This window comes from Salvelinus namaycush, chromosome 14 (genome assembly GCF_016432855.1).
Source record: "Salvelinus namaycush isolate Seneca chromosome 14, SaNama_1.0, whole genome shotgun sequence".
Lineage (NCBI taxonomy): Eukaryota > Metazoa > Chordata > Actinopteri > Salmoniformes > Salmonidae > Salvelinus > Salvelinus namaycush.
Genome location: NC_052320.1, coordinates 7,756,401 through 7,769,361, shown reverse-complemented (window position 1 = coordinate 7,769,361; position 12,961 = coordinate 7,756,401).

Below are 12,961 nucleotides of genomic sequence, written 5' to 3'. Positions count from 1 at the left end.
CGGCTTGATAAATACAATAGGGAGGAACAGTTTCAAATATCCACCTGAGGTTCTAGCTTAAAGCAGAGTTAATATAGATGGTGGCATAACAGAAGAGGTTGTTAACTGTAAATGATAGAGATAGTGAGGAAAAACAACACACAATACACATTCACTTTCAGCAATGTAACAATAAAAAAAAGTTGGTCCCCCTTTTGCTGCTATAACGGCCTCCACTCTTCTGGGAAGGCTTTCCACTAGATTTTGGAACATTGCTGCGGGGTCTTGCTTTCCATTCAACCACAAGAGCATTAGTGAGGTCGGGCTCGCAGTCGGCGTTGAGGTCAAGTCTCTGTGCAGGCCAGTCAAGTTCTTCCACACTGATCTCGACAAACCATTTCTGTATGGAACTTGCTTTGTGCAAGGAAAGGTCCTTCCCCAAACTATTGAAACAAAGTTGGAAGCATAGAATCTTCTGCAATGTCATTGTACGCTGTAACGTTAAGATTTCCCTTCACTGGAAATAAGGGGCCTAGACTTAACCTTTAAAAACAGCCTCAGACCATTATTCCTCCTCCACCAAACTTTACAGTTGGCTCAATGCATTCGGGGAGGTAGCGTTCAACTGGCATCTGCCAAACCCAGATCGGACTGCCAGATGGTGAGGAGTGATTCATCACTCCAGAGAACGAGTTTTGCTCCAGAGTCCAATGGTGGCAAGCTTTACACCACTCCAGCCAATGTTTGGCATTGTGCATGGTGATCTTAGGCTTCTGTGCGGCTGCTCAGCCATGGAAACCCATTTCATGAAACTCCCGACGAACAGTTATTGTGCTGACGTTGCTTATAGAGGCAGTTTGGAACATGGTAGTGAGTGTTGCAACCGAGGACAGATGATTTTTATGCTCTATGCACTTCAGCACTCGACTGTCCCATTCTGTGAGCTTATGTTGCGGCTGAGCCGTTGTTACTCCTAGACGTTTCCACTTCTGTCACGTCCTGACCATAGTGGTTATGTGTTTTGCTTGTTTTAGTGTTGGTCAGGACGTGAGCTGGGTGGGCATTCTATGTTGTGTGTCTAGTTTGTCTGTTTCTGTGTTCGGCCTAATATGGTTCTCAATCAGAGGCAGCTGTCAATCGTTGTCCCTGATTGAGAATCATATATAGGTGGCTTGTTTTGTGTTGGGGATTTGTGGGTGGTTGTTTCCTGTGTCAGTGTTTGTGCCACACGGGACTGTGACGGTTAGTACGTTTGTTATTTTGTATTCTTGTCTAGTTTTCATGTTATTAAATTATGGAAACTTACCACGCTGCACATTGGTCCTCCGATCCTTCTCGCCTCTCCTCGTCCGAGGAGGAGGAAGAGCTAGACTGCCGTTACAGAACCACCCACCAAACTCGGACCAAGCAGCGTGAGTACGGGCAGCAGCAGCAGCAGCGGCCCACTACACAGGACTCCTGGACATGGGAGGAAATTCTGGAGGGAAAAGGACACTGGGCTCACATTGGAGAATATCGCCGCTCTCGTGAAGAGATGGAGGCAGCTAAAGCCCAGGAGCGGTGGTATGAGGAGGCAGCACGGAAGCGTGGCTGGAAGCCCGAGAAGAAATCCCAAAAATTTCTTGGGGGGGGGCTAAAGGGTAGTGAGGCGAAGTCAGGTAGGAGACCTGCGCCCACTTCCCATGCTTACCGTGGAGAGCGGGAGTACGGGCAGACACCGTGTTATGCGGAAGAGCGCACGGTGTCTCCTGTACGTGTGCTTAGCCCGGTGGCATGTTGTATTTCAACAGCCCTCGGCCTTGCGAGGACCCCAGACATCAATCAGTAAATCTGCTCACTCTACTTTTAATCTGCGGTTATGTTTTAGTTGTGTTGTGTTAGTTGTGTTCTAGCTGGTCTCCAGTAGTTGGGCTCTAGCTTGCCGACCATAACTATGGTGGTTGGCTAGGCTGAATAGGCTAATAGCTAGTTGGCTCAAATAGCTAACGTTAACTGACTGGCTAGCTTTTTGGCGAAGATAACTGCATATAGCTAACATTCTTTGATAACTAGTTAACGTAAACTCACGTAAACTCGTACATCGCCTTGGTCCGTACAATTGCCCTTATTTTAGCGCCCCAAAAACGTAATACTTCCAGATCAACTGTAATGTCAATACCATTGTAAAGCACAATTTATCCCCTTTCCAACAAAATCGATTACATGACCTAAACACTGCCCGTTTCTGCATAATTCAAGCAGGCAATGAGCCATGTCGGGTCTTTTTAAAAATGGCGGGTGGGGAAGCGAAACTAATGCGTGGTAGTGAGAAGGACAGATGTCGTGTGGTGAAACAGCTTTTTTTCACTCAATCTGTCCAACTTATCACCTTATCGCCTCTAAAATGTAAATAAAACACTATAAAGAGTTTATATAATGTGTCATTTCATACCTATTTGAAGGTTTGTGTCGAATTTGAATCTGTTTTTTAGGGCGGTGCTAAAGTGATCTTAGAAGTAAACAGCGGCTTTGAGAATGATGATCGCATGCAATGATGACGAAAAAAATGACTAGGTATCCCCCTCTTACCCCTGTCACTGTCCATTTCTTGTTTTTAAACGATGAGAGAAGTGCTACACCTGGTGGAGAGAGATTGTAAGACAGAAATAGTTGCTTTATGCATGCTGTACGTTACGACATGACACATCAAGATGTAACAGAGGGTCAGTTTTTTCAACTTTTCTCCAATACTATAGAGCCATTACCATGTCGATCAACGCTTGAATAGAAACCTAGTTCACACCCCCGATTTTGAAGTCAACACAGTTGCTACAGTCCCATTCGTTTTCTTTGTATCCTCGTTTGAATGTCGGGGTTACGCACATTTGTACGGAATGGGGTGAGTTTACGTTAGATGGTGTTGTGTATGTCCAAAACTTTGGTTTACTTTAATGTAGCTGTAAGCTAGGTGTTGATAGAGTGTAACATTAGCAGGCTGGTAGAGCTAATGTTATCAGACTAGTAGGGCTAAACATTAGCATGCTAGTTGGCAAACAACCTTGAAATTGATTTGTAACAATACATTCATAAAGTATTTGCTTCTAAGTTGTCTGAAAATTAAATGTAAACCAGTAGTAATCAGTGCAAAATTTGGTTTAATTTGAAGTTATACATTTGAAGTTATTTCTGTTGGAGTTTCATTTATAGGGAATAGGCTGGCTTGCCGGGTTCTCCATTTTACATCACATCCCGGAAAAACATTTTCCGACTTCGTCATTCTTTGGAATTCTGATCGGTTTTATGTAATAACTTGAAAAATAGAGAAGTGAGGTATAACTTTGCATTGAGATTTTTGATGCGGATACTAATGAAACTTAAAAAAACATGTGGTGACATTTATCCAACCTAGCTGAAGCAATGCTATTTTCAAAGATTTTTCTATAAAATATTCTCTCTGGACTACATTGATTAGTCACCCTCGGCACCCCTACAAGGGTAAGAACTCCAATAACCTTGGAACGGATCATCATAAAGACATAAAGTTTGGACCATTGGTTTTCTTAGAGGAGTATCTACACAATTAACTTGTTTCACCTATTGGTCAAAACATGTGTTTTTGATTGGACACCCTACTTATTAGAGTGCCTACTTCTTGTCCAAATACTTCTAAGTGTGCCTACACTGTTAGAAAAAAAGGTGCTATATAGAATCTAAAAGGGTTCTTCGGCTGTTCCCATTGGATAACCCTTTGAAGAACCCTTTTTGGTTCCAGGTAAAACTATTTTGGGTTCCATGTAGAACCCTTTCCACAGAGGGTTGTACCTGGAGCCAAAAAAGGGTTCTAACTGGAACCTAAAAGGGTTATCCTAGCATTTTGGAACCTTTTTTTCTAAGAGTGCACTCAATGTTCAAACCCTTATTAGTGTGTGTACTCAATGTGGGGTGGCAGGGTTGCCTAGTGGTTAGAGCGTTGGTCTAGTAACTGAAAGGTTGCAAGTTCAAATCCCCGAGCTGACAAAGTACAAATCTGTCGTTCTACCCCTGAACAGGCAGTTAACCCACTGTTCCTAGGCCGTCATTGAAAATAAGAATTTGTTCTTAACTGACTTGCCTAGTTAAATAAAGATTTAAAATATGTCCAAACCCTAACCTTGGGTTAATTTGAGTTTCAACAGTTGGTAGCTAATGTTTAGGATGGCTATACATTCTCCTTCATGATTGAAATAGCTTAGCATGACTCGAGTTCCACAGTTATAAAGTTGAAGTTGGAAATGTACATACATTTAGGTTGGAGTCATTAAAAATCGTTTTTCAACCATTCCACAAATTTCTTGTAAACAAACTATAGTTTTGGCAAGTCGGTTAGGACATCCACTTTGTGCATGACACAAGTAATTTTTCCAACAATTGTTTACGGACAGATTATTTCACTTATTATTCACTGTATCACAATTCCAGTGGGTCAGAAGTTTACATACACTAAGTTGACTGTGCCTTTAAACAGCTTGGAAAATTCCAGAATATTATGTCATGGCTTTAGAAGCTTCTGATAGGCTAATTAACATAATTTGAGTCAATTGGAGGTGTACCTGTGGATGTATTTCAAAGCCTACCTTCAAACTCAGTGCCTCTTTGCTTGACATCATGGGAAAATCAAAATAAATCAGCCAAGACCTCAGAAAAAAAATTGAGACCTCCACAAGTCTGGTTCATCCTTGGGAGCAATTTCCAAATACCTGAAGGTACCATGTTCATCTGTACAAACAATAGTACGCAAGTATAAACACCATGGGATCACGCAGCCGTCATACCGCTCAGGAAGGAGACGCGTTCTGTCTCCTAGAGATGAGCGTACTTTGGTGCAAAAAGTGCAAATCAATCCCAGAACAGCAAAGGACCTTGTGAAGATGCTGGAGGAAACAGGTACAAAAGTATCTATATCCACAGTAAAACGAGTCCTATATCGAAATAACCTGAAAGGCCGCTCAGCAAGGAAGAAACCATTGCTCCAAAACCGCCATAAAAAAGCCAGACTGCACATGAGGACAAAGATCGTACTTTCTGGAGAAATATCCTCTAGTCTGATGAATCAAAAATAGAACTATTTGGCCATAATGACCATCATTATGTTTGGAGGAAAAAGGGGGATGCTTGCAAGCCGAAGAACACCATCCCAACCGTGAAGCGCGGTGGTGGCAGCATCATGTTGTGGGGGTGCTTTGCTGCAGGAGGGACAGGTGCTCTTCACAAAATAGATGGCATCATGACGTAAGGAAAATTCTGTGGATATATTGAAGCAACATCTCAAGACATCAGTCTGGAAGTTAAAGATTGGTCGCAAATGGGTCTTCCAAATGGAAAATGACCATAAGCATACTTCCAAAGTTGTGGCAAAATGGCTTAAGGACAACAAAGTCAAGGTATTGGAGTGGTCATCACAAAACCCTGAAAAAGCATGAGCGAGCAAAGAGGCCTACAAACCAAACTCAATTACACCAGCTCTGTCAGGAGGAATGGGCCAAAATTCACCCAACTTATTGTGGGAAGCTTGTGGAAGGCTACCCGAAACGTTTGGCCCAAGTTAAACAATTTAAAGGCAATGCTACCAAATACTAATTGAGTGTATGTAAACTTCTGACCCACTGGGAATGTGATGAAAGAAATAAAACTTCCGACTTCAATTGTACATCAAACATGAGCATAAATCTGATCAGCTGATGGGAATATTTGCTCGACAATTACACAAAATACAAAGCGTTCGCCTCCCGGGTGGCACAGTGGTCTAAGGCACTGCATCGCAGTGCTAGCTGTGCCACCAGAGACTGGGTTCGAGGCCAGGCTCTGCCGCAGCCGGCCGCGACCGCGACATGGGGCGACGCACAATTCTCCTAGCGTCGTCCGGGTTAGGGAGGGTTTGGCCGGTAGGGATATCCTTGTCTCTTCGCGCACTAGCGACTCCTGTGGCGGGCCGGGCGCAGTGTGCGCTGACCAGGTCGCTAGGTGTACGGTGTTTCTACGGATTCCGGGTTGGATGTGCGCTGTGCTAAGAAGCAGTGCAGCTTGGTTGGGTTGTGTTTCGGAGGACGCATGGCTCTCGACCTTCGTCTCTCACGAGCCCGTACGGGAGTTGTAGCGATGAGACAAGACAGTAACTACTAACAATTGGATACCACGAAATTAGGGAGAAAAAGGGGATACATTTTTTAAAATAATTAAATTTAAAAAAAAATACAAAGCGTTCAGAAATATAAGTATTGATTATACTTCTTTGTAAAGACAACGTGGGTGTAAAGCAAATCTATGATTTCAACTAAGGCACAATATACTGAACATACCAGCCAACTTAAAGCCTGGCCTGCAGGTATAATTCCGTATGACGCTATTATAATGAATTGTAAGACTTGTTGTGAGCATGTTAAAAATGATTTTACCTGCAGGCTTTAGTAAGTAAAGTGTTAACTCAAGGTTCTTTCCAACCTTTTTAAGAAACAAAATGTGCCTCGATATGACCACCAACAACAAATATCACATTCAGGGAGAGTGTCAGCTACTATTGCTTAAACAATTGGAATAAGAAATGAAAGCTTGTGTTTTGTTTAATCAAAAAATGAAGTGGACTTAAAGAGAGAATTGCAGAGAGAGAGTAGAACTTCTCTCAGTATGCCTGACCATGTCTTCGAGCTTGGAGTAGAGGAAGAGGGGGGAACCAAGAGATAACTGGACAAACCAGGAAGGAGAGAGGGAAGAAAGAAGAGGGAGAGACCGAAACAGAGAGAGAGAGAGAGAGCAGTGTGTATCTTTTATTATTAATAGGGAGAATGAGAGTTGCTGTGCAACTCAATCTGTACACTGTCACTCTGGATCAGGCCTCCTAATCAGAGCCTAATGGAACTGCACAGCACCACCATGTTGTATACACACACACACTGTGCACTCAAGTGTATACCTTCACACAAATGGAGATGGGCTGCATTTAAAAATAAACGCCCTCAATTCCCTTTTCCTGTCTTACGAATTTGTTCTTTCTTTCTTTCTTTCTTTCTTTTGTCACCAACCATTTGTCAAATAGATGCCTCTCGTTCACTGTTTATCTCTCATCCCCCCTCCCACAATCGTTATATTGAGTAATAACTCTCTCCTGTCTGTCGTTTGGTGTACAGTATGTGTGGTGTGTGTGTGCGTCATTCTGGCCTGCCCCTAAACAACTCTGTTGAAGCCTGTGTATCTTTGAAATCCTAATGACCTCTACATTGATTTACATTGATTTATACATGGATATATATCCCCCTGACAGTGGATAGGGATTTGATAGTAGGATCTGTTATAGTGTGGGTCTAGCTGTGGGTAGCTGAGGAGTGGGACCACTGGGAGCAGCAGTGGTGGCCATCAGACAGTGAACCTGCCTCTAGGGGATTCAGCAACCATCCTACCAATGTTATCCCTCCATCCTTCAGCATCTCTCCAACAATATTCGTACATCCCTCTGGCTGGAGCTCACAGTGATGTCTATCTTACGTCTTTATATATCAATGTTCTCACTAAAATCTACTTCATACTGTATCATCAAAGTCTATGTTTATTTGTCTAATGGAAGAACACGCAGGTATTAAAGACTACTGTATTCTTTGTCCTGATTCTTTGAGGTTCTGAAATCATCTTCAATTAAATCTTAAATGAGCCTTGAATTCTGACAATGGCTGAACACAAAGCGCAATGCAATAGCGTATACAACAAAGCACACACAGACAAATGCAATAAATATTCCATGAGTTACATGACCATAAATATGTACCTGTTCTTTCTCTTTTCACAGAGAGGAGAAAAACGACTGAGTCTGAATTAACGGCAAGAGAAAGAGAGAGACAGAGGAGATTTATCCTTGTTCCACCACGATATATGAGGCACCTTAAACAAACAATTCAAAATAAGTCTCCCGGCCCTAGCTACAGTAAATTGAATGTTCTGCTCACACCTCTGATATCTGAAGGGGCAATGGGAACATGGACGGACGCTGTGTTACGGCGTTCCTCCTCCTCTTCATCCGAAGAGGAGGAGCATGGGTCGGACCAACACGCAGCGAGGTATGATGACATAAATGATATTTATTGAAATACGAAATGAACACGAAAACACTTGAAAATTACAAAATAACAAACACGACGTAGACAGACCTGAACATGGAACTTACATACTACACGCAGAACTCACGAACAGGAACAGACTACATCAAACGAACGAACAGCCAAAACAGTCCCGTGTGGTGCACATACACTGACACGAAAGACACAGGAGACAATCACCCACAAACAAACAGTGAGAACAACCTACCTTAATATGACTCTCAATCAGAGGAAATGCCAAACACCTGCCTCTAATTGAGAGCCATACCAGGCAACCCTTTAACCCAACATAGAAACACAACACATAGAAATGCCCACCCCGCTCACGCCCTGACCAATAAACACATACAAAACAAGAGAAAACAGGTCAGGAACGTGACATAACCCCCCCCCCCCTTAAGGTGCGAACGCCGGGCGCACCAGCACAAAGTCTAGGGGAGGGTCTGGGTGGGCATCTGACCACGGTGGTGGCTCAGGCTCCGGACGCTGTCCCCACACCACCATAGTCACTCCCCGCTTCTGTATCCCCCTCCCAATGACCACCCTCCAACTAAACCCACCTAAATGAAGGGGCAGCAGCTCCGGGCTGAGGGACTCTGGCAGGTCCGGGCTGAGGGACTCTGGCAGGTCCGGGCTGAGGGACTCTGGCAGGTCCGGGCTGAGGGACTCTGGCAGGTCCGGGCTGAGGGACTCTGGCAGGTCCGGGCTGAGGGACTCTGGCAGGTCCGGGCTGACGGAAGGCTCTGGCTGATCCGATCTGGCGGAAGGCTCTGGCTGATCCGGTCTGGCGGAAGGCTCTGGCTGATCCGGTCTGGCGGAAGGCTCTGGCTGATCCGGTCTGGCGGAAGGCTCTGGCTGATCCGGTCTGGCGGAAGGCTCTGGCTGATCCGGTCTGGCGGAAGGCTCTGGCTGATCCGGTCTGGCGGAAGGCTCTGGCTGATCCGGTCTGGCGGAAGGCTCTAGCGGCTCCTGTCTGGCGGACGGCTCTGTAGGCTCTTGGCAGACGGGCGGCTTTGCAGGCTCATGACAGACGGGCAGCTTTGCAGGCTCATGACAGACGAACAGTTCAGGCGCCGTTGGGCAGACGGGCAGTTCAGGTGCCGCTGGGCAGACGGGCAGTTCAGGTGCCGCTGGGCAGACGGGCAGTTCAGGCGCCGCTGGGCAGACGGGCAGTTCAGGCGCCGCTGGGCAGACGGGCAGTTCAGGCGCCGCTGGGCAGACGGGCAGTTCAGGCGCCGCTGGGCAGACGGGCAGCTCAGGCACCGCTGGGCAGACGGGCACACCTGTAGGAAGGAGACGGAGAGACAGCCTGGTGCGTGGTATAGGCACTGGCTGCGCTGGAGAGGAGGAAAGCTCTGACAGCGCTGGACAGGTGGGAGCAGCTGGAGAGAGAACCCGGAGAGACAGCCTGGTGCGGGGGGCTGCCACCGGTGGACTGGTACTTGGAGGTGGCACCGGGTATACCGGACCGTGAAGGAGGACACATGCTCTTGAGCACCAAGCCTCCCCAACCTTACCAGGTTGAATGGTCCCCGTAGCCCTGCCAGTGCGGCGAGGTGGAATAACCCGCACTGGGCTATGCAGGCGAACCGGGGACACCACCTGTAAGGCTGGTGCCATGTACGCCGGCCCGAGGAGACGTACTGGAGGCCAGATACGTTGGGCCGGCTTCATGACATCCGGCTCGATGCCCAACCTAGCCCTCCCAGTGCGGCAAGGTGGAATAGCCCGCACTGGGCTAAGCACGCGTACTGGGGACACCGTGCGCTTTACCGCATAACACGGTGTCTGACCAGTACGACGCCCTCTCACTCCACGGTAAGCACGGGGAGTTGGCTCAGGTATCCTACCCGGCTTTGCCACACTCCTCGTGTGCCCCCCCCCAAGAAATTTTTGGGTCTGACTCTCGGGCTCCCAACCGCGTCGCCGCGCTGCCTCCTCATACCAGCGCCTCTCTGCCTTCGCTGCCTCCAGCTCCGCCTTGGGACGGCGATATTCCCCTGGCTGAGCCCAGGGTCCTTTGCCGTCCAGGATCTCCTCCCATGTCCATGAGTCCTGGTTGCTCTGTTGAGCTCTCCCCCGCCGCTTGGTCCTAGTTAGGTGGGTGATTCTGTTACGGCGTTCCTCCTCCTCTTCATCCGAAGAGGAGGAGCATGGGTCGGACCAACACGCAGCGAGGTATGATGACATAAATGATATTTATTGAAATACGAAATGAACACGAAAACACTTGAAAATTACAAAATAACAAACACGACGTAGACAGACCTGAACATGGAACTTACATACTACACGCAGAACTCACGAACAGGAACAGACTACATCAAACGAACGAACAGCCAAAACAGTCCCGTGTGGTGCACATACACTGACACGAAAGACACAGGAGACAATCACCCACAAACAAACAGTGAGAACAACCTACCTTAATATGACTCTCAATCAGAGGAAATGCCAAACACCTGCCTCTAATTGAGAGCCATACCAGGCAACCCTTTAACCCAACATAGAAACACAACACATAGAAATGCCCACCCCGCTCACGCCCTGACCAATAAACACATACAAAACAAGAGAAAACAGGTCAGGAACGTGACACGCTGCTCAATAACACAAATAAAAGGAACCCTTTGCCCAATAGGAATAACGAACATCAGCTAACAAGGACAGGAGAGAGAGAGGGAGAGAAAGAGAGAGAGAGAAAAAGAGAGAGACAGACAGCTCAGAGACATGCACATATTTTAATATTAATCAGCTCAGTAATATTTTAACAGCCACTAAAAATCAAATTCGGACTATATTTCCTCTGGCTGCTGGCCCTGATGATCTGTCGTCCGGTCGAGGGTGAGGCTGCTTCTAGAGCTCTGATGAGTGTTCTGTTATGCTCTAATGTTCTAGTGTTCTAATAGTTTTCATGATACTGACAGACTGACCAAGCCACAAAGTGAGACTGACACACCATTTAAGACAAGACATGGACAGGATTTGTAAAGTCCTGAAAGAGAACCCCATGGGGCTCTAGTAGTCTAGTAGCCTACTCCAGCTCAGCCCCAAACCCAACCCTTTCCTTCTCTTCACGTTCCCCATAAACCTAGTCTCACGTTGTCATACTTCATAGACTTTGATATATTCACTAGGCTAAATGTGCAAAAGCTCAACCCTTGTTAGGCATCATCTGAGTTTTTTTCCTCTTTCTCTCTGGTGGACCATCTCCCCCGCTCCCTTGACAGTGGTCATATCTAAAGAGCGAGGGAGAAAGAGAGAGAAAGGGAGAGGTAGGAGAGGCGATTGATGACAAAGTCATCATCAATATGTATTCCCCTAAAGCCTCCCACCAGCTCCCACCTCAGCCATTAAACTTTAAACATGCAGATGTGTGATTAAGCCTGTCATGGAGAGAGATGACTCAACTCTCAGAGGATACGGAGCTAAATCCAGCATTTTAAACACCTTATTAGAATCATTGACGGCCATTATATATACTAAAACCTCAAAGATAATGCATACAAGTTAAAAAATATATAATAATATGCCCCTACCGTTTTGACCACAACAGTAAATTAATTGGGCAATTAATTGGGCCCGATAGCGAGGGAAAGCGACTCACACAGACAGACGATAATCTACGCGTGTCTGTGTGTGCGTGTGTGTGTGTGTCATGCAGACAATAGTCTAGGGAACATTTTGTGTCTTCTCTCCATTCCTAACCCATACGTACTACAACAATTGTTCTTAGTCACCCTCGGCTTATTTCTCCATCCTTCCAACTCTTTAGATGGGTTGCCTGGCAACGTCACGAAAATAATGTGTGCACATCGATGTGAACGGTCAGATAGCTAGCAACAATGACAAGAAGCTGCCTTGTGGGGAATCGTAGGTGACTCGTTTCAACTCGTTGTATCTTGTCATTGATACCATGTCTTGTTTTGAGGTGTTTGACTGATGTCATGTCTATGCTAATATGGCTCAAATTCGCAAGCTTGCTAACCAACAACTGTAACAATGTATTTGAGAGACAACAAGTGCTCATTGTGCAAATGTCCCACTGGGCACAGATTCATCGTCTATTCCACGTTGGTTCAACGTCATTTCATTGAACTGATGTGGATTCAACCAGTGTGTGCCCAGTGGGGTATTTACGTTTTCAATAAACATTTTGCAACAAAATATAGTTTGCATGTTGTCAACAGTCTAGGTTAACCCTGTCTGTTTTGACCCATTAGTGTATTTTTTTGGTTTTTATTTAACAACTAATTGACCGAAGTTGGTTCAATTATTAGAATTTAATTTCGTTTTTTTTTCTTCATGTGCGCTCAATGCAGTTTCTCTAAAGATGAGTCAGAACTATTGAAAATAGGTGAAAATATAACCATTGCCATTCATACCATCTCTTTTGTGTACTTTTGAAAATATATTATTATTTTTATTTTCCCCCTGAACCCATTTAGGATCAGACCTATATTTTGTAACAAAATGACTGCTATCAAAAATCTTAGGACAGAGGTGTGAGAGAGTGCCTGCTACCAAAAACCTAAAGACAGAGAGAGAGGGGGGGAGGGGTGGAGAGATCTTACAGGTGTTGTAGCCTACATGCAGAGGGAGTGGGAGATTTTTGAAGAATGAAAAAATCAGTTCCTTAAAGTAATTAGGTTTTTACAAACCCGAGGCTACTCAACAGATACTTGGACTACAACAAGCTAACAAGGGAAAAACAAACAAAACGTTAGGCTACATTTCTAGCAAGTTCGGGTTGGTTATTTCCCTAATTTCTTGAAATCTATGTTGGACTTCATAGTTGCTTAGCTGGACTGACCTCAGTCGAAACAGGTCATCACTAGCTTCTATATCCACAAAGTCATAAACCCCGCCCATTTCTACAATTG